General features: G+C 41.4%; 1 protein-coding gene across 6 annotated transcripts in view; it reads right to left on the bottom strand.

Moving 5' to 3' along the window:
• NCAM1 (neural cell adhesion molecule 1) overlaps positions 1-21,828 on the bottom strand; it is a 301,367-nt gene that overhangs the window by 110,837 nt on the left and 168,702 nt on the right. The window lies entirely within an intron of this gene.

The following is a 21,828-nucleotide window of genomic DNA, read 5'->3' as shown; positions in this document are numbered from 1 at the left end:
CCTGGGAGCATCCTTCACCCTCTTGCCTGCTTTTTGTCATACCACAGCTGCATAGCCAACTCTGAAGGTTGGAACAATCCAGTTCTGGGGGAAATGGGGCTTGCTGGAGGAAAATCCCCAACGCTAAGTGTCTGTAACACGTGGTCTCCAGTCTCTGGTGGACCCTCAGCATCATTCAGCCATTCTTCTTCTCTAGGTCAACTTTCTTTTCTCATTCAGCCATCACTTTTATCCGCACGACCTTACAATTCTGCCCTGTCTCTCAGCAGATGCCTTATTGGAAGTGAGGTGACCAGGCATGAACTTCAGCTTCCCTCCTTCAATCTCAATTATTAATACAACTTTTAACTCTGTGTTGTGGGTAGATATAGACATATGTGCATGTGCATGTATAGGGTGTATATACATAGATATGTGTATGTGTGTGTGTGTATCCATGCTCACAGCCAGAGTCAACATAATTTTTAAGTACCCACCATGTGCCATTCATTGCATTTTGCAATGAAGTATTATCTCATTTAATCCTCTTAACATGCTGCTTTTGCTATCTCAGAAAACGTACTTTTCCTTGCTTCTGCCTACCTCCTGAGAGACCTCTCTTCCTCTTTCTTCTAACTTTATCTACTCCCCAGCCCCTGGGAGCATGTCAACATGCTCAAGTCTCACATCTTGAAAACCCTGAGTCTTTCCTCAACCACCGGTTTTCTCCATATAGCCCTTGAAATTCTTATTTCTTTTCATAGCCAAACGTTTAAAATAGTACTCTTTGCTATTGCCAATTTCTCACTTCTCATTTGTCCCTTGACTCACTGGAAACTGGAGTCTGTCTGCATCATTCCATTAAAAATTGTAACAAATATTACTACTGCAGCCGGAACTGTTTGAGCACTTACTCTGTGCTACGCAATTGTGCCAAGTGTCTTACATTCATTATCTTATGCAATTCTTCCCAGTGTCTTCCCTAACAATTATTGTTTGTACAATTATACGTTTAATGTCTGTTCCCTCTTTTCCTCCCCCCAACACGAGGCTGAAAGCTAACTCAGAGCAATGGACTGTCTCTGTTTTGTTCACTTTTGTGTGTTCCCAGGTCCAAGCACAGAGTAGGTCCTCAATAAATATTTGTTGAATTAATGGCTGAATGAACAACTAAACGATGCCTTAAGGTTGATCCTCTTATCCCCATTTAACAAACGAGAAAAGTAAAGCTTGACGTGGTTCAACAGCTTTCCTGATGTCACATAGCTGGTACGGCGAAAGAGCCAGGACTCAAGTCCAGGTCCGATGGTCAAACCTGTGCATTTTCCACTTTCCCTGTGACCCTTCCCCTCCCATCACCCTCACTGCCACCTGTCCACACAAGACACTCGCAGATTTACACGTCTAGCGCAGGCCTTTCTTCTTAGCCCCAGATTCACACGTATGATTGTCCACTTAAATTTCCATCTGAAAGTCTACCTCTAATAAAACTCATTATTTTCCCCACCCAAACCTATTCTTTAGCTCATATTCTTAAAGGCATCACCATCCACCCAGATATCCAAGCCAGACTCCTGGGAAACATCTTCCCTATCACACGCGTTACACACACCCCCACTTACACACCCCTGCCCAGTAACTACATTTTGTCAATTCTCCCAAAACATCTCTTTCATAGATCTTTTGCTTGAAATCACTAATATTGCTACAGTTTAGGCTTTTTCGGACCTTACCTGGACTACCAGCAATTGAATCTATCTGGTTTCCTTGCTTCTGGCTCAACCTTCTACAATCCACTCTTCTCCCTTATATCAGAGTCTTCTTTATAAAGTACAAAGATGATGATGTCACTTCCTTTCTTCACACTTTGCAATGGCTTGCTATCCCAGCCAATGAGATAATCGAGCAAAAGTTCCTAATATGGCATACAAAGAACTCCATGGTTTCATTGTCCCTGTGTCCCCCATCTCCACTCCAGTTGCATTATGGTTTTGCTTATGAACTCCTATGCATACTGCAAAACCCACTCCCCTCAACAAAGTCTTCCCTGATCCTTAACACTCCTCTTTTGAGCTCCGACTATACATTATTGTTTCTACATAGGATATACAGTACTATGTGTCACTTATTTGTTTATTTGCCTGGTTCCCTTCAAGTTCCTTGAAGGAGGGAGCACATTTTTTTTAACCTTTTTATGTTTAGCACCTAAAAATGGATAGTAATGGGTATTCAATACAGTTTTGTTGATTGAATGACTAGATAAGTTACAAATGCTCCATGTCCCTATATCTGAGCCAATTTCATAAAGAACATGAACAAAATCAAAACCAACCTGGGTAAGGATGGGGCTGGTCCATAAAGAGCAAAAGCGTGTTAAGGTAGTTTTTTCCCGCCAAAGAGAACATGTTGGAAATAGGCATTTTTTTGAGCATTACAGGAATATTTTTAGCACACACTACACTGACTTGTTTCATATGTTGGCTTGGAGAAGAGAAATTGTCAAGGGGATCATGGCAGTTGTAGTTTCCATTTGTTAAAAAAGAAATAGAAACCATAATGTCCAAAGCAGAAATGCACAGGCGCAGCATGGGGGAATTCAGTCCGTCCGCAGCGAGGCTTCTGCAGCCTTTACACTCGGGATTTGTTTGCAAACGTCAAAGGAGTAAGACCTAAGCTCTGATCCTGAACTTCAGAGAGCAACTTTGCTGCACCCCAGACTCACATGAAAGATGCCTTCTACAGCCCATTAAAAATAGACTCTTAAATTTTTAGCTGCTTTCAACTATTTAAAAATTTTTCTCTGGAACCCACTCCAAATGCACACTTCAAGGACCCAGTTCTAGGGCGTACCCACTACTGGAAAGAAGCGTGTGTTTTACGCCACAGGGGTGTTTTACGCCGTTAGAGGCAATCAGGTGACCAAGACACATCCTCTGTCCCCCTCTCCTCCCACCCCCTGAGCTGCAGCTCTGCTGAGGATCCTCCTGCTCTGTGGACGACTCCAACATCCACTTTCCATCCTTCCCCAGTCAGCTGCTGAGCCCGGTGGACTGGTGAGCTGATGGGATCAAGCGCTCGTTGTACTCTGGGAATGAGAACAGACACAGACCACTGTGACCGACGAGAGTGACAAAGCTGAGAAAACCAAAGGCTGAGAGCTGCTGGCGTGGGCCTGGATCTTCTAGCAAAGCCCTGCCCCTGCATGAAGAGCTTTCCATGAAAGCTGATGATAGAAGCGGGAGACCAGGATGAAAGTGACAGATGCAGATACCTTTTTTCTGTCATTTCAACTTTATTCAATAGGGGGCCAAGTGTGGGTTCTCAGAATACGTGCGCCAATCAGGTAATCCTATGGCTTTCTCTACACGATGCCGATCTGCCTTAAAAGTGAAAACCTCATTGAATCTGTCAAACAAGGGAATGACTTCTGGCCATATCCAATTGACTAGTCGCTTCCAGCCGCCCCAGCAGTGAGCACACCTTCCCTTACAGGGAATGATTTCAGGATCACAACGATGGTAAATCCAATTTGGCCATGTTTTCTCTCTTGAGCTCTCGCCTGTGCTGCCTGACTGGGCTGTGGCTTTTGCAAATTGCCAAGGGTCCCACAGCTTTAGTCTCTGTTTTACAAGAGTTTTTCTACCCGGGCTCTATATTTCTTTCAGTTTGGTTGCAGCTGGCATTTTCAGCTTAAGGCCACTCCCCTTGTCCATTTAGGATTTGGGTCTTTGATTTAAGAGCCAGAGGCATGCCAGAATCATTATTCTTAAAGCTTGTCATCTCAGAACATCAGCATGGAACACCGGCGCCATGACTCGGCTTTGCTCCTGCTTCTACAGTTTCACGTTCAAGACCACACTGTCTTGCTGGTCATATCCTCCTCCTATTACTTAGTAGATCAAGGCCGGGTCCATTAACCAGGCACTGCAGGCATTATATCTGTAGCCACGCAGGCATTACATTTGTAGAGCATTCATCCATTCTCAAGGCATTTTCATGCTATGCAGTGTTTTATAAAATTCAAACCCTGACCATCCCTCAACTATCTAGGCTTTCTCTTATATCATGCCTGGTGTGGACGCTCAGGATGAGGCTTGATCATCCTTCCCTCCTCACCCAGCACATTTTTCTGCATTTCCTAGTCTGATGACATTCTATCCTGAATCCACTCAAACTCTTCTCAAATCCCTCTTCCTTCACAACGTCTACCTAGACCGTTTCAGTGCACAGAGGTCTCTCTCTCTCTCTTTTCCAACTGCCCAATGATTTGGGAAGAGAATATACTCTATCTTTTATGTACTCTAACCGATTATGTATGTTTGTCTTACCTCCCCAGCTGAATTACAAATTTGATATGCTGCTTACTCCTCACGGTGCCTATATTGGTGTTGGTATTAAATACATACAAAAGATGCTCAATAAAGACTTGCTGAGTTGCCAGGCGCCGTGGCTCACGCCTGTAATCCTAGCACTCTAGGAGGCTGAGGCGGGAGGATCACTTGAGCTCAGGAGTTCGAGACCATCCTGAGCAAGATCGAGAACGTGTCTCTACTAAAAATAGAAACATTATTTTATTTGTTTTTTCAATTTCCACTTCTGAAAGTTTATTCAGAAGAAATAATCATAAATATGAACAAAAATTTATATAGAGATGTTTGTTACAACATCATTTTTTCCACTTATTTATTTATTTATTTAATTTTTAATTAGCCGGGCATCATGAGCCTGTAGTCCCAGCTATTCAGGAGGCTGAAGCAGGAGGATCGTTTCAGCCAGGATTTTGAGGTTGCTGCGAGCTAGGCTGATGCCATGACACTCTAACCCAGGCAACAGAGCGAGATTCTGTCTCTAAATAAATAAATAAATAAAGACTTGCTGAGTTGAATCAAATATAGCAACTTGGATCATAAACGATACTCTCAACAGGAAATCCCAGTGAGCAGGCTGGTGTCATAGCTGAGAGAGGCAAACACTTGAACTCCTGAGTGACCCACTCAGTTTCCATACGGACAGGTTCACACATGCAACCATTCCTTTGCCACAGCAACATGGACTGATCTGAAATCAATTTAAACCAGGATGTACAACTCAATCCATTTTTTTTTTCCAAAAGACCATTTACACTACAGTGTGTACATGTGTATGCACACATTATAAGACCAAAACGTAACTAGTGTGGAGACTGGGGACATAGACAGACTGAAACTGTTGAGGTCTCTGTATCTTGCATTAGGAGCTTTTACTCAATTCTCTCATTGCTTGATGTCTTACTTCATATTCGTCACAACTCAAAGTTATAGTCATTAAAATTGGTCTTTTCTAAAATAGCAATTTACCTTTATCTTTTTGCAATTAATTTTCAGCATAGCAAAATTGATTTATTTTTTATTTTAAATGAAGCAGACCTTATATTCTCTTTCCTTTCAGTACAAAACTATCTGAACAAATGGTGTACACTGCTGCCTCAATTTTTCCCACTGCCCACTCTTCAATCATTTCCATCCTTTTAAACTCTGACTTTAATGCAAATGACTCCCAAATATATGCTTCCCAACTTTACCTTTCCTCTTAAAGTCAATCCCACATCTACTGTGAGAATATCTTTTTCAAATCAAATGCAATAAAATAAGTCCACAACTCTGCATTCCAAAATTATATTTCCAAGGCTGTTTAAAATTTATAATTCATTTTCCATAGAAACTGCATTATAAATAGTAATTCAGTTTGTTCTCTGGCTGGGAAACGAAGTTTAGCTAATCCATCTGCAACGAAAAGTAGCAGAAAGCAATATGGTAACAGTATGAGTAATTAAATGAAACACTAAAAAGTGAATGTAAAAAGATTAAGTTTTTCCTAGTTGTTCATAATTGAAGAAAAGCACTTTTATTTAGTGACAGACAGGGAAATAGAGATTGTGAAGCTAGTTATTATCACGCAGTTCTAAACCTTGAAGGTTTTACACCTACCTCTCAATTCATCTACCAACCTTTGGGATTCTTCCTCCAACTTACCTCTTCCATTCATTCACTCTCTTCTACTCCCTCTGCCTCATCCTCAACTGGACATTATCTTCCCTTACCTGCATTATGATAATGGTCTCCCAGTTGGTTTCTTTGAGTCCGATTTCCTCCTTATATCCAATTTGCATATGGCACACTGATTAATCCTTTCTGAACATATCTTTCACGGTGTCATTGTTCTGCTCAGAAGTATGCCATTCTGCCCCAGCAAGTCAGAAAGGCACAGACCTAGCCCAACTTTGCTGTGGGGATGTGCACCTTGTCTTGGAGGAAAGACCCCAGACTGGCAGGTCCCACCAGGGTCCAGTGGAGGTTCTGGCTCCCATCCAAAGTAGTCCAGGCACCCCAAAATGACTTTTAGGATTCTTGGTCAGAAGATAGCATAGTCGATCATTCCCTTTGGAAGTCCCTGATAAGTTGATCTGGTCTTAAAGATCAGAAAGTGATATCCAACTTTGGTTACTGAACAATTCTTTTAGAGAGCAGCTGGGATACTGGAGCTCTCAGCCAAAGGGGGAGAGTGGGGAGGTGAGATGGCCACTCACGCCCTTCTGTTTTATCTTACTGAGCACTGACCCCTCCGAGAAAAGTGAAGAACTCCATTAATAAAGAAGCAGCATGGTAGAGTGAAAGAGCCCTTGCCTTGGGGCAAAGTAGCTTTCCTAAGCCTGAAGAATCTTCACCCTGAACAAAGGGGACAATAATGCCTTCTACCAAAGCAGGTGAAAGGATTGGGCGAAATGTGTTTGAAAGTACCTATGATGGCGTCCTATAAATATACCCGTACAGACAGTTATGCATCAATTAAATTTAAGATGGGGAGGTGGTCAGAGCCTTCAAATCCTGACCAAACTCAAGCAAATGTTTTCACTTGGATGAATGCCTACTTCTTCAACTTAGAGCTGAAATTCAAGCAGAATCTTGTTTGGTGTTCTATCCTTCATTCTGCCTCACTAAGAGTATTCTGGTTTACAATCAGATCCAAGACATATTCAGGAATTAAGATGACAGAAAAATCCAAATGAGACACAGAGTCTGATCTGGTTAATCAAAAAAAAAAAAAGCACAGCAAATAACCAGGCCAGCGCTAGCCTGGGCGATTGATCTGACCGGCTGGGAGCAGAGCGCCTGCCTGTCGTTATGGTAACACGAGCATCCTAATCCCGGCCCAGGGGAGAGCAAGGACGCAGGCGGCTGCGGAAGCCACGCCCCCATCCTGAACCACCCGGCCCAGCCTGCCAGGGCTCTGTGGTCCCTAGCTCAGGCTTCTCTTCTCAGACACTGCCAAATAAAGTGAAAGGAGGGGTGGGGAGATGTTTACTTGCTTCCATTCTCTGTTTGGAACTCACAGAAATATGTATTCTAGGATTAATCATTGTATTATATTTTTAGGGCATTCATCCATTTTCAAAGCATTTTTACACACAATATTTTATAAATTTCTAACAGCTGGCACAGGTATGATGATATTATTGCCATTTTGCAGAATATGGAGCCCAGGGTGGTGGCCATGAACAGGTCACTTAAACCCTCTACACCATGCGTTTTCTGTTGGCATAATGTGGATAATGTGACTTGCCCTGACTCCATGAAACTGTAAATGACATAGCTTTATATGTTATAGGAATGTCATTAAGTGAATCCTGGTTAGCGTCATTCTCATATGCTCCCGTCTCTGCTCCTAAAAAAGACAGCACCATACAGCATCTGGCACTTAGGTGGTACTCAGTAAAGGATGTGTGCATATTTGTGGAGGAGCTGTCCCCATTACTAGCTCCTGGGGCTGTTCAGAAACTATGGGAGATATCTGGAAACAAAGACTGTAATTGCAATCTGCATTTCTGAATCCCCCACTAGCAGAGTCGTCCCACCTACTGTGCTGAAAGGTGACCTCATTACAGAAGAGGAACCATCAGTGGAAAACTCAAAGCCTCCGAACCCTCTGGCAGTTGAGCCTGTGCTTGGGGAAAGCGTCCAGCAGCTGTCACTGACAATGGGCTTCTGTCCCCCACGCCTGCAAAGGCCTTTGCTCCTCCCATGAGCTAGCCGTTTTTGTTTTGTTTTATCCTCAAGCAAGATGGCTGCTGATTGCAATGAGCTCAGAATAGCAGAAAGTAATTAAAAATTCATTTTAAAATCTATCGCGCATTTCAACGTCTACGTTAAGAGCACTGCTGGGGTAAATAAGCTGGTGTCATGTTTAGCAAGGCAAGAAAAGAGAAGAATTCAGATAGTCCGTTGCGCTTGGTTTAAGAACAGATAAAATACACTGGCTTGCAGCTGGCCTTTATACAAGTTTTGTAGGCCTTTTCCTGAAAATGCAAGTGATCGTCACAGAAACTAGCATTTTTTTCAGGAGAATTTGGTAGCAACCAAATGGCCCAACCAGGGAATTTGTCAGTTGGGGTAATTCTTCAGGAATATGGATCTCATGTTCTCAAAAAAAGGCACACCCATTCCTGAGCAGTTCTCTTTTAGAGGACATTGACAAACGGTGTTGAAGAGTTGACATTTTAATAAGCACAGTTTTTTGTAATGACACAGACTCTTTTAACCCATCGAATTAGAAACCTTTCCATGTTGATCACCTAGAGTTTAAACCAGCCAGTGATACAAAAACTGATCTGCTAAGGTAGGAACAGAGGAGTGTTTGGTTTCCCTCTCTCCCATCGAGCCTTTGCTGGGCATTCTCCGGTCCCAGACTCAACTGTGCCCAGCAAACATTGCCCCATCAACTCCCTTGCTGCCCCTGTCCCCAGTATCTCAAAATCATTAATAACTAGAGACAAAGTCCACTGAAAAATGGACAGATATTCTTTGCAAGGAAGTCCACATTCAAAGACGTTTTTCTGAAAGTCTTCTTTTAACTTTTGCAGAAAAAGTGATACTCAGAGCACATTATTGAAAAGAAGTTAACTTTCATGAAGTGATGTGCATTTTCACGCATGAGCTATGATTTTGGGTCCTAACATCACCTTCTATCAATTTGGAAGGGTGCCTAGGTGGCAACAGGAATCTGATGATGAATATAATAAAACGGGTTCATTTAACAATCAGGTTACATTATTGTCATTACCACATTACCCATTTCATTCTAAAATTTAAGTTAATTTTCAGAATCAACAACCCATTCTGCTCACTGATTTCAAGGCAGCACACATACTTTATGTTTACAGTAACTTGTTGTACTCCAACCTAGGAAATAAATACCAAATCAATTTACTTTCTCCTTCTTTCCCCAACACTGAAAGTAAATGTCAAGTGTTATAAAGCTCCCCAATGATGCCAATAATTTTATTAAAAATTGAGATTCGATATCTCTTCTCATATTCTTCATAGAGGCATTGGAGTAGGTAGGGCTATAAAACTAATAACTTACTTTCCACAGCAAATATTTTCATTCACCTGGGGCAGAGTAAACCAACGCCTTTATGGCATTGTTAAGCCAGATTATGAGCAATTTTGATTAAAACCAAAGACTTTGATATTTTCCAACCCAAAAAGGAGTGTCACCAGACTCAGTGTGTATGCTGATGTTTGTGTCCAGGTGAAGACATCCTGAAGCTGGGGCCAGGAGAAATTGCCTCCAGAGAGGGTGTCTGCTTTTAGATGTGCTTAAATTATAACAAACTCTCACCACTTCATGCCCTGTTTCTAACAAGGTGGAAAATGAGCAAGAGGTGAGGAGGACTCTATGCTCCCAGTCATGCAACCATAATGCTATTGTGACCTCAGTTAACATACACACAAAGCAAAAATAGGAACATTTCTTTATATAGACCTGGAAAATATTAAAAGCTAACCTTTTTCCACTTGTAGAGCAATGAAGAAGACAATGGATGGACAGGTCTTTAAAAAGAAAGGGAGGGAACCAATAAGACAGGGTAATAATGTTCTCTTTCCCACTATTACCAATGTTGGAGTTGTCTTCATTAATATAGTTAAGGATATTTCATGTTTCTAAGACGAAAATTTGAGTTAAAGATGCTGATTTTTCTTTCTCTTACAATGGTTACAGAAACAAATACTAAACCATTTAGTATAATACAGTGGTTGGGTATTGTAATGCTAGTGTTGGGCATGATTCCTGAATTTTATCATGTTTTGCCATTTGTGGTTTTTATATTTAGGGAAATGTGATGTGATCCAGCCCAGATTCAAACAAAGAATAACTATGACATTTTATAACAAAGGTTTGTTTCCTGGATTCTTTGCTCATGTTATTACAAGTTTACATTTGAAGATAAGGCAGCTGCTATTTGTCTTCCTGGGGCCAGTAAAAGGGAAAGAGTTAATGAATGAGTGTCAATCATGTCTAGACAGAATATTCATGTAGCCTGAATTAGAGGATTCATATTTTCAATATTAAACTAAGAGGAGGTATCTATCATTCTTAGGTTATGAGTTAGACAGTGAACTACTGCAAGGTCAATCCAATGTTGCAAGCCAATTAAGATGATTGACATAATGTAATTAAGTGTCGATTCTTGATCAATCAGATTGGTTGGAGGACCCTCCAGGCCGAAGGAAATTGCCAAGGACTCAGGGATACTACGACAACTATGATCATCAACATCTCTCAGCATCTCTTATGCCCTGGGTACTTTACATATGTGATTTGTGATTTCTTTTATCTTCATTTCTCTTTGACATAGATACTGTATTATTCCCATTTTATGGAAAAGAAAACATAGCTTTAAAAATATAAGACTTTTTTAAAGGCTGTACAAGACATATACTGCTGACCTGGAAAACACAAATGCTGAACCGATCTTCATAATTAAAATTCAACACATTGCCTTGGGTAATGAGTGGGGTCACTTCTTTTTCTTAGGTTGCTGAATTACTGGGAATTAAGGGCTTTAAGCAATAACTGTAATGTAGTAGTGCTTATTTCATTTTTTAAAATATGTAAATCTTTTTCTAATTCTAATAAAACTTCTCTTTTTCTACATGGTGACAGAATGGACTATTCTGATTCATGAAGCATTCTGGCTAATAAAGTGTTAGGGGAAGATCACTAATCTTTAAGAAGTAGAACAAAATCATATGTGCTTCACATAAACTGAGTGTACACCTTAAATTTTCTTTAATGATTCAGGAAACACGTGGAGGAAGGCAGTGACACAGGGTCATCGTGACAAAGACCAGCTATAATGACACAAGGGAAGCAGGGTGGCGCTGCTTAGTGGAGATTTGTAGCTGTTGGAATCTCAGATCTGAAGAGCTGGAAGGCGTGTCAGAGATCTCCATCCAAGTCTTATTTACAGATGAGGAACCGGAGACCCAGACAACTGGCAGGCTACAAGACTGACCCAAAGTCACGCAAGCGTCCAATGGCAGCCACGCAGTGACCAGCACACGTGGTGACTAGTTTGCTATGCTGAGCTGATTTGTCAAAGTCATATTCACCCCACTTATCTCATCATGATCAAAACAAAAGGAAAAGAAAAGACGGCTGTCACTTGCCTTCTAAATGTGCTGATTTCATACAACCACGCGTCCCTACTTGTTTATGTTTTCTGTGACAGCTCTTTCCTGGATATTCATTTTCTTACCATTACTTCCACAGCACAACTAATAACTACAATGCCATGCTGCAAATAAGACACAGCAAGGGACAGCCCCTTTCTCTGAATAGTTGCTGATTTTTCTTTCTTCTCTTAAACAGTTTTTATTAGGACGAAAATGTAGGGACGAGCTTCTACCGAGCATTCAACTCCAGCTTTGCAATTTAACTTGCCAGGTTTAACTGGGGGGTGATTAATCAATTATTTACTTAGCTGGCACCATTTTCCTGCCACTTAAATCATATTTAATTTCAATCTATTAGAATCCATTATCAATGCTACGCCAAAACCCTTGATGCATTATTTGCTTATGCGATGGTTTCACACATACAATAGCACCGAAGTACTGCGCGTCCCACGTATATTTACAGATGATGGACTGCCTCTGTTAAGATGTGGTTCATGTGCACACTTTAGAGATTTCTATATTTTACAACTTTAACATATCCGGCGCCATTTACTCCAAGTGAAAAACCCCCGGAACAATCTAGATCAATAGACTATTTAATCTGAAAAGTCATCATTCATGTGAGATGGGATTTAAATTTTTTTTTTTTTGAAAATAATCCAGATCTTTTATTCTCTCCTCCTTCACAACAGAAAGCCTAAATTCTAAAACTATTGGAGATATAAAAGCCAGATGTAATGTATGAAACTTAATTGAATCCTAGTTTGGAGAAAAATACATAATACAATTTGGAGAAATAACTCCACTGGGTGTTACATGATACTGAAAAATTAGTGTAAATTTTCTTATATGTAAAAATGGCATTACAGTAATTTAGAAGAATGGCTTTATTTTAGGGAGAACATACTTATTTTTAGGAGATGCCATACTGAAATATTTGGGAGTTAAGTGTCATGATGTCTGCAAGTCTAAATAGTTCAGGAAGAAAAGTATAGAGGAAGCAAATATGGCAAAACATTAACTTAATCTACATGGTTGGTAAATAGGTATCCGTTGTACCATTCTTTCAATTTTTTTGATTTGTTTGAAAATTTACAGTAAAAATTGAAAATAACTAAGAGATCACTTCAGGAAAATAACTCAAAATTGCTTAGTTTATACACCCCTCCCCTCCCAGAACAGAAAACCACTGTTTGGGGCAGGTGGTGAGACAGCCACAGAAGACAAAGAAAACGGCTTTGTTTCCTAGAAGCATCCTCCACCCAGCACAGATAAGACAGTGAACGGGGACTGCAGCCACAGGTAGGTGAGGGTACAGTGACAGGAAGAGGACTCGCAGCTCCTAACTGGGTCACTAAAGGAGCATGCGTCTGCAACTGAGAACACGCTGGTGTCTGTCCCTTAGGCAGTGTGGCAAAGAGAAGAGGGAGGCGACAAGACACGACAGAAGTGAAGATGTCCCAATTTTCAAAAGAGGGTAAAATGTCACATCCTCAGAGAACTCAGTGGTTTAAAACCCATGTTTCTGCATCCTTTGAAGCCATCCTGTTGTTCACCCAAGGGATTTAGGTGGGGGACATGCCCAAGTACATCTTTCTACTGACATACACTCATGTCAAAAAGCCCGCTCATTTGCTGCTTAGAGCTGTCCCCAATTTTACCCTTCTGTGCCTCAGTTTCCTAATTTGTAGCATAGGAATAAAATGTCCACCTCATAGGTTTCCCATGAGCATCAGATAAAATAACATTTGTAAAGAACCTGGTGCTGAGCCTGTCACAGAGTAGGGGCTCCCTAAGTGGTGGTTGTTATTGTCAGGTGAGTATCTAGAATCAATGTATTCGACTATGTGTCTTAGGATAATCTTCTAGCCCAGGTGGAAAAAATTAGGGGCAGTGGTCAACACAATTAAGTTTATTCGCATCTAGTTAAAAAGATACATCTCAAGTGGGTTGATGTATGGATCAATGTCAACCTAGACAGAGGTCTCAGGGTTCCAAGAATTCATCTTAATCCTTTTTCCAATTCCTACTTTCACATATGACTGAGATGAATACCTATAAGTGAGCTATCAAAATATGGATGGTAAAAAAATTATAGACAACTGAAATATCAGAGAGGAGGTCACTAAAGCAGAGTGAGTACATCCCCATGAGGTGAGCAAGATGGGTCATTAGGGAGTGGAAAGACAGTATTAGAGCAATTTCTGCCTATTTAAAAAAAAAGTTAAGCTTCACTAATATTTTAAATGTGCTAAGTGACAGTGATGTTGTCACCTGGTCTATAATTGAGTGGAAGGCATGTCATGTAAGGGAGGGGAGGAGTCTAAGGGCTGAGCAGGTTTCCACAACAACAGAGGGTTGAAGGTCCTTCTCTTATCTGTTGTTCTCTTTCCCACACATAGCCTTTTAGTTGAGCTCTGTTAAGTAGATTTATGGATTACACTTTCTAGTTTTAACTAAACCAATGTTCCCAAAATGAACAGCTGGCTTAAAAAAAAAGATTCTCACAAAGAAATTGAAGATAATACTAATAATGAAAGCACAGACGAACAAGAAAATTGCAGAGCAGACAGTTTTACTATTCCTAATACGAGCACCATGCCAGCCCTATGAGATAAAGACACCCATGATCTAATGAGATCTGATCAGAAATCAATAAAAAATTGAAATCAAGATGATTTGAAATATGGCTTTAATTTACCTTGCCTTAAGCATATACTATAGCTTGAGATATTAGCTAATGATACATATATATAATTTATAAAGTAATAAATACACATATATGGAAGGAGCAAACTCAAAAGTTGCTTACAGATGAAGCAATTAATCAAAATGTTTAGAGAAAATAGTCAAGACTCATAAAGTTCAAAATAAGCTGGAATGTGCATCAATTTTTAACCATAATGAAACATAAATGAGATAAATGCAAAAAAAAGAGTCCCACATTCAAGGTAAAAAAATCCAATATACAAGTACAGGATATGGGAGACCTGGCTCCGAAGTGATTCATGCTATAAAAGGCATCAGGTTTGTAGCTCACCATGAGCTTTATAAGAAGTAACAGTGAGGGTAGCTAACAAAATCTCAGGCTGCCTCCCTCAGGAGAACTCTGGTGTCTAAAACTAGGGGAGGCACTAGCTTCACAACATAGTGTCGGACCACAGAGGGAAGGCTGTACTCCATTTCGCCAGAAATGCTGACCTCCTAGAGCCCATCCCAGGATGGTATTCAATACAGGCTTCCACAGAGAGGTTTCCTCCACCTGTAGGAGGCTGGACTAAAAATCTCTAAGGTAATCCGAATCTGAGATCTGTGAGTCCCTGAAGACACAGGGGGCATGGTTGTTACAATGTTACATTTGCTTACAACCCTTTCTCAACAAATTGAAACATTACTAGAAAAGAACTTTGAGCCTCTTTACAAGTTTTCAATTGAATCTTCCACATTTCTGTGGGCATGTATCTATTCATATCAACTTTGATTTTTCCCAGATAATTTGGGATTTTCTTTTTAATCATTTTTTCCCTTTCTGACAACCTCTTTTGTTGACTGAAAATGTATAGAAAGATTTTTGAGGTCAATTCTGCCAGGAATTTATTAACTAGTAATATTTTGTTTTATTTCTCTCTACCCAAAACATTATAAACAACTATGAAAACAAATGTAGTATATCAAATATTTTTAGCTAAGGTTTAAGCAAGAAAAAAGTAATTGAGGGCTATGAATGCATGTGTGCACAGAGAGAGAGCAGACCTTGCCACATATCAAACGGAGAAACAGCATAGGGTCGACATTTGATGTTTCCTGCAACTTGACAGTACAAAAAAGAATAATTCCTTAAGTCATTTCAGTTTATTATAATAAATTAGATATGTTTTTAAAAGATTTCAAGTGGAAACAAATGGTGGAGGACATCACCGCCCAAATAATGATTATAAAAAATATACATGAGCTAAATAGTTCAGTGATCACACCCTCACGTACCATGAAACACAGTATCTTGTGTTGTAGCTAAACTTAAAACAATTTCACTCATCTCTTTTATCATAAATATCAAACAAAGATCTGATTTCCTCTCTGCCAGCAATAATCAGTCAATAGTTTCTGTAGAACACTTCTAAATGACATTAGTAATCATGATTTTCTTTAGAAGATAAGATCCATCCAAGCAAGTCTGTAAGATGGCAGTCTGGCTACTCTTTGAAAGAAAGGCTTGGAAAAACAGCAACGCTCACCACCATCCAGGTAGGCTACGTGTTACTGGGATAATGACCCAAGTGGTAGAGAGCTGTCAAAGAGAGGTACCTGCCGTTTGCCTGGATATCACGGTCAACCTGTCAACCCACGATAGGCAGAGGCTGGGTGGCCATCTGTGATGGGTGGGGCAGAAGGATTCCAACATTGGAGGAGCAGAGACACTGACCTCTGAAGGTTACGCCCACCACTAAAACTCCACGATATTAAGAAATGCTAAAAATGTGTGTCGGCTGGATGATTAAATTCCACGGAGATTTCCGGAGTGTGTCGAAAACACATTGTTCCTTCAAAACTTAATCTAAGGGGCCAGAAAGCAGGTCATTTTTTTATTGCTGGGTACCATCACCAAGATTAAAACACAAAGAAAAGCACATTCAAATATAAGACTATGCTCAATTAAGCCGAGTAAGGAGGTGTTGTAAAAGAGCCCTGATAATGCAGTATCCGAATTCTAGGTGGAGTGGAACGCATGTGTTCATGCTAAAAGAAGTCTTAAAATGCAATACAAAAGATACCCTGCTCAACTCTCTGTCTGTCCCTGCTAATAGTGATGGGGCTGTCATTCTTGCTGTTGCTATTCCAGGGCGCTGAGCTGTCGGGAGAAGCACAGGCAACACGGGGGATCCCCGGATATGAGATGACAGAAGCCCCTGAGTCCTGCTCCATGACAGATGCTGGACTGAGATAACCAAAAAGAATAAAAAATGCAGGGAATAGCAGCTGGGCCAGACAAATTCAACTTCCCACCTGCTGTTGATTTACACATTCATCTCTCAAACCCGATCCTCATCCATGTAAAAATCTGCCAGCACGTCGAGAAATTAATCAATCTGGGGAAAGGGAGGGTTTTATCCATGGTTGATTTTATATTCTTTCTGTAAGCACATTTGTGTAGCACGGAGGCAGCTGAGCCGAACAACAGTGGCATTCTCTGCTCTCTGCTGTAATCACCCATACACCTGGGACTCACAGACCGCACTGCTGTTTTCTTAGATGAGAATGTTTTTTTCCTAGGGTAAAGCTGGCTTTGGAAACTGATTAGATATGTCTGCATTTTTTTTTGTTGTTTGGCTTCACCAGTGAGCTATGGACATCTAATCTGCATTTCTGCCTTGTCCCTCCCTTGCTGTCTTTGTTGCTTTTCCTTTTGTCTGAACCGAGAACAAGAATGATTTCCGAACAGCAGTGGTCAAACATGCTACACTCTTCGGAGTGTGTGTCTATATATGTATGTAAAATCCAAAACAACCTCTATCCTAAAGAACATTGCAGCTCAAGGAAATGCTCTTTAAAATGTCTAATTCCCTACTGTGATTTCCTCTAAAGTTCTAATTAGTTGCGCACAGTAATGAATTCTGCAAATTGCAGTGTTTCATTTGAAGCTTTTAAAGTACGGAAGGCTCTAATAATGAGTTTTTCCACAATCAGTCTTTGAAGAAAGTAATTTTGAAATGTAAGTTTCATATTTTTGGAGATGTCATACATCTCAGAAACAATCACAATGTTGAGTCTCAAATTAATATTTGTTGCTTAATGCCATCAAAATGTCAGATTACTGAGTAATTAACGACATTTGTACATAATGTTATTTTCTTCTTTATGCAAAGGCCAAAAGCATAATGGAGAATTCAAGTCGAGAAACGTCTTTCAACAAATACATATTTCAGAATTTCCCTTTTAAATAACTTACTACCAGGTCTATAATTGTCTTCTTTTAATGGTCAGCGAACAGCTGGGTTTCCAGATAACACAGGGAACATAAAATATGCATGTTATTTAGGCTATTTCTATATTTTACTCATATTCTTTGATTTGCTGGTCTCGAAGGGAAAAGAAACCATGACTACTACTTATTCCTCCACCTCTCTTTTTAAAGGAAAGAGTAATTCCCACCTACAACCTCTTTGTGCTATGCCCTGCTCTAGAACCACTAAGCTACTTTGTACCCCATACCAATTTTTCAATCTTTCCTTCTCTTTCTTGGACTTATCTGAAACTTGACTCTCTCCAAGCACACTGCTCACCTTCTCCCCCTCCCCAGGAGAGCCAGGGAGCTGTCCTCTGCCTGGTCAGTGTTGACCTTGGCCTTCCCCTGGACATCCTCTCTCCCTGTCCCCTCATTGGAGCCCATGTCCCCAATCTGGCCACATCCACACAGCTGTTCAACTCTATTCAACTCCTCTATTTCCACTGGGCCCATTTATCCCTCTTTGTCTATACTGGCCTTCCCTTTCCATTGCAACACTCACGATTTATGATGATTTGGAAGCCACCCTCTCTACAGCCTCCTGCACAGCCCCAACATTCTCCTAACCCCCTCAAGCCAATTCCCAGCCTAGGCCATCCCCATCATCCATTCTACCCATTCCCATGGCTGGGCTGCAGATCACTGAGACAGACAGAAGACAAATCTTTGCAAAGCTGGCTCACTGAAACATGAACAACTTGAGAAGCATCGGTGTTGCCAGCCATCACTTCAAGCACGTGTCCTCAGCTTCCTAACCCAGACCCACACAAACTATTGCATCTATTTTGCAAAGTCTACTTAAATCCTCCTTGGTCACCAGCCCCGTCTCAGTGGACAGCCTCGTCTCCTGCACCACAGAGAAGGAGACCTCTCTGGGGAGCGTGGGCTCAACAAGGGTCCCTTCACTGCCCCCCTCTCCACTATTCATTAAGGGAAGAAGATGGCCTCTCTCCTCCATTCCCAGGAATTCTAGGTCATATTTCAGCCCACTTGCTACCATTATCCTCTCTCTCTCTCTCTCTCTCTCTCTCTCTCTCTCTCTCTCTCTCTCTCAGCTTCTGTGGCGCATCATCTCTCAAAACAAAACCAAACCCTTTATTTGACCTTGTTGTTATTACTCCTCTCACTCTTCCATCTCTCACCTTCCTTTTCCTGCCAAGTTCCTCGTGGGCTCCACGGTTTTCATTCATTCCTTTCCTAACCTTCCACAGTCTGGCCTCCTTCTAGCTATGCAGTGCTGCTGAAAACGACACTGAAAGCCGACCAAGCACCTGCTTCTTGGCACACTCATTACAGTTTCTCCTTCCTGCCTTCTTGACCAGTAGTTCTCAACACTGCATGGACCTAAGAATCATTTATGAAAGTTTTAAAAAATATAATATCTGGACAAGCTCCACCCGCAGAAATTTGGATTTCATTGCTTTGGGATGGTGCTCGGTCTCGGGTATATTTTTTACAAGCTCCCTAGGTGATTGTTCCATGTGCACCGGGGCTGAGCCCGGTTCTGGAGCTGATGGCTGTGCACCCCTGGAAAGGCTCTCAACCTGGGCTCCAGGTGTGGTGGCCTTTCTCTGTTCATCCTCACTCTCCTGTGGCTCTTCCTGTTTGTCTCTTCTCATTCCTACCCCTGGGCTGTCAATTGTGTATTTCTCCAAATGTTCTTACCCTGACCCCATATACCCATTTCTTTTCCCCTCCCATACCTCGTCAATAACTTCCATTATGAATACTGTCCACATCTTGTCTCTGGCCAAACCTCGGGCCGCTGTGCAATTCTGTCTACTTGCATGTTTGCAGCGATCTGACTTACTATGACTAAAATGACACAAGGTCTCAGGCTGGCTCCTCTCTCATTAGTCCTGTTCCTACCACTCCTATTACTACATATTACTTTTTTAAAATTAGAGACAGGGACTCCCTATGTTGCCCAGGCTGACCTTGAACTCCTGGGAGCTGGCGATCCTCCCGGCTCAGCCCCCTGAGTAGCTGGGACTGCAGGCACATGCCACCATGCCCGGCCTGTATTACTTTTTAATTTCAATTTAAAGTGTAAGTGCACTAAAATAAAAATCCTGAGCGAGTTAACTGTCTACTGTCCAATCTCATTTACCTACAAATTAATGTGAAAATAAATGAAACCATAAGGGAGATTCATTGTATTCTATCAATTATACTAATTTTTGGACACACACATAAAAAGAGATACTCTTCAGACCCATACAACATGCAAGAAAACCTGTTTTCCAACCTCCTCATCACTGATGTTCAAGAAATAGTTGGCCCTGGGTTTCCCAGCAAATGTTCTGATGGTTAAGTCAACTCGTGAGTACTAAACCACCTTGCCTCCATGGCACTGCAGGTGGGTCTCGCGGGCTGCACGGTTCTGTATGTCCTGATTCCCAAGCAGAGCAGAGGAATACACACAAAAACTCTAGTAAGAAAAACAGTTTCCAAACAGCTCTCAAAGGCCTAAAGTGCCATTAACACTAAACGTCCTGGATCAGGAGGCCTCAGAGGCCCACTCACTGCCTGCCCAGGGCATACACCACCCAGCTGGTGTATCGTACAAAGCCAAACAGTCGAGCTTCTATATGGTGCTCCAGAGCCTTGCAAGGGTTCAACACACTACACTTCCCGTGCGCGCCCTCTGCACATCCCATTGCTCAAGTCTGTTTCCTGTCTCAAGAACCCAGTCTAGGGAGTACTCTCCAAAATGTTAATGTTGCTGTTTAAGAAGAATATTCTTTTTTTTTTTTCCCAGATAAGATTTTGCTCTGTCACCTGGACTAGTGTGCAGTGGCATCATCATAGCTCAGTGCAACCTCAAACTCCTGGGCTCAAGCATTTCTCCTGCCTCAGCCTCCCATGCAGCTGGCACTATAGGTACACACCACCACACCTTGCTAATTTTTCTATTTTTTGTTGAGATGGAGTCTCACTTTTGCTCAGGCTGGTCCAGAACTCCTGCGCTCAAGTGATCTTCCTGGCTCAGTCTCCCAGAGTGCTAGGATTACAGGCGTGAGCCACTGCGCCCAGCCAAGAAGCATATTCTTGATGCTTTCTTACAGACGATATTTGTTTTTTTAAAAATAAGGAAATAGTTGTTATTTTTTTCTCAACTTGTCTATCTAAACATGAATCCCACTTCTGCCTGTAGATGCTGTTCCTGTAGAACATCTGGGCCTGGGGTTAAGCCACAAGCAACAACATCACCAAAATCGGCCCACCCACTCACCCCCTTAGTTCCCATCCTTCCCCTTCCACTATTCTCACACACTTAGAAGCACTCAGGAGAACTTTAGGAAAACAGTCCTTGTTCACCAGCAGGACTCCATTCCTATGATGGGCAAGGTCTTGTGCCCACAGCCCTACAGCTCTGGTAATGTTCTTCATTGCCTAATCCAACATGCGCAGTAGGGAACTGGTAGGAAAAGACAGAAACTACTTGCCACTGAGGATCACCATGGTGCCCTCCTCTTCTTACTATGGATTACTGCAATAAAACAAGCTTCTTCTAAACAATAAAGCAGTATGATTTGAATTCATCACTTACATGAAATGATATGCATTACAACAATACTTGCAACTGTATGTCACCAAGGACAATCATTGTAGTGTGAGAGTGGTAGGGAGAGAAGAGGAAACGTGCTTCCACAGCCTTCTGCCTGAAAGGTGTAGGAAGCAGAAGTAGGGGAGAGAAGGCATGCTGGATTGTGGCACAGGGGCTAAGTATCTGCCAGTCGCTGAGCCTCAAGGTGCATGCTCAGCCCTAAGGAGCCACTAACGTTTGGCATGGCTATGCTGAAAATGTAACAATACAAGGACGGTAAAGATTCACTTTCAGAATGGACATATACACTAGCAGAATCCACCCAATCTGAAGATATGATGGATATTTGCACACTCGTGTTCATAGCAGTATTTTGCACAGTAGCAAGGAGGCGGAAGCAGCTCAAGTGTCCATCCCTGGATGACTGGATAAACAAATGTGGTACATGCGTACAGTGGAATATTATTCAACCTTAAAAGAGACAGGAAATCCTGTTACATGCTAAAGCACGGATGAATCTTGAGGACATTATGTTAAAAAAATAATCCAGTCACAAAAAGACAAATACTATGTGATTCTACTTATACAAGGTATTTAAAGTAGTCAATTCATAGAAATGGAAAATAGAACAGTATTCACTAAGGCCTAGGGAGAAAAGAAAAAAAAGGAAAGTTGTTGTTTAACGGGTATAGGGTTTCAGTTCTGCAAGATGAAAAAGTTCCGGAGATCTATTTCCCACATTGCAACTATGCTTGACACCTACTGAACTGCACACTTAACCATGGTTAACATGATAA

This window comes from Propithecus coquereli, unplaced genomic scaffold (genome assembly GCF_000956105.1).
Source record: "Propithecus coquereli isolate 6110/MARCELLA unplaced genomic scaffold, Pcoq_1.0 Scaffold6, whole genome shotgun sequence".
NCBI lineage: Eukaryota > Metazoa > Chordata > Mammalia > Primates > Indriidae > Propithecus > Propithecus coquereli.
The sequence above is the reverse complement of the archived record's forward strand: the minus strand, read 5'-3'. Positions and strand labels throughout refer to the sequence as shown.